The sequence below is a fragment of the Poecilia latipinna genome, unplaced genomic scaffold, assembly GCF_001443285.1.
Source record: "Poecilia latipinna isolate Pla-1442-1.1 unplaced genomic scaffold, P_latipinna-1.0 Scaffold4018, whole genome shotgun sequence".
Lineage (NCBI taxonomy): Eukaryota > Metazoa > Chordata > Actinopteri > Cyprinodontiformes > Poeciliidae > Poecilia > Poecilia latipinna.
Genome location: NW_015116634.1, coordinates 25254 through 26386, shown reverse-complemented (window position 1 = coordinate 26386; position 1133 = coordinate 25254). Strand labels below are relative to the sequence as shown.

At 34.3% G+C, this 1133-nt stretch overlaps 1 long non-coding RNA gene across 1 annotated transcript; it reads right to left on the bottom strand.

Annotated features, from left to right (window-relative positions):
• Positions 1 to 329: 329 nt before the first annotated feature.
• On the bottom strand, positions 330 to 897 carry LOC106942063 (uncharacterized). The gene is made up of 2 exons (XR_001423536.1): positions 651 to 897; positions 330 to 415 (listed from the first exon to the last, which is right to left on the bottom strand). It is a non-coding gene; the product is annotated as an uncharacterized LOC106942063 (long non-coding RNA).
• Between the last annotated feature and the right edge of the window lie 236 nt (positions 898 to 1133).

Here is a 1133-nt window from a genome sequence, read left to right as displayed (position 1 = left end):
TCAACTTATTTCGTTTACATGGGAAAATCAGTTTTGTCACGTGATTGCGACAAAACTGACCCCATAAAAAGTCATTGCAGAGAAAAGAATCAACTAGTAGCCTAGTTGCTGCAACCCCTAATACATTAACATTGATAAAAAATATCATCTTAATGGGATCAGGGTAAACTGCGTCCATCTCCACTAAAAAAACCTCCAAAACCTACAAAATTTATATTCTTCAGCCGGGATTTAACAACCAACAACATAAGTATACTGTTATCACTACGTGTTAGATACTCTGTGTATGTTAAACACCAAACCAAACTCAATTTCATGAGCAGGAAGCCGAGCGTCTTGCTCCTTTATTATGTTTTCTTGACCCTTACAACTTTGAGCAGTGGTGTGGAAAAGCTCAATGAAAGGTTGAGTGAAACTATAAGAAACGGAAAAATAAAATATGCATCAGCTCTAAATACACAGAATAAACTTCTAATATCAAAATAGAATTAACCTTAGCTGCAGTTAAGAAACAGTCACGTAGCAACCGATGCTATGTAAATAAAAAACTATCAAAATATGGCTTTTCTAGAACAAACACATTTTGGAAAACAATCTCAAACTAAACTAACAAAACATATAACACCAAACAGAACACAGATTGAATTTACAGCCATTGTTTTCGGAGGTGTAAGAAAAGATTGACAACACAGGAGGTGAAGTTTATACATTAACAGGCAGGCTTTCTCTCTGCGGACAGGTATTCCAAACTGCAACTGCCTCTGTTACCCACAATGCACTGCTATCTCAAAATTCTCCTTCAAAATAAAATACAGAGAAATTAATACTATAGAACTTTTTAAAACTAATTATTAAGACATTTCCAACTTCCAGCCTGGGGCAGAACAATAAGATTCATCTTATTTAATGAATAATGCAGTTATGCATCATGAACTAATTCAAACATAAATACAATAATCTCAAAGTGAATTAATATATAAAAAATATTTCACACAAACTAAGAGTTGAAGCAGAAGGTTAGTTTGGTTAGAAACTAAACACTTCAAAATCTTTTCTTACCATTCCTAGCTTTCTACTTTCTCTTCATTTCTCACTTGACAGAGGACTCCAGCCATGCTCATGTGCAGTGCCAG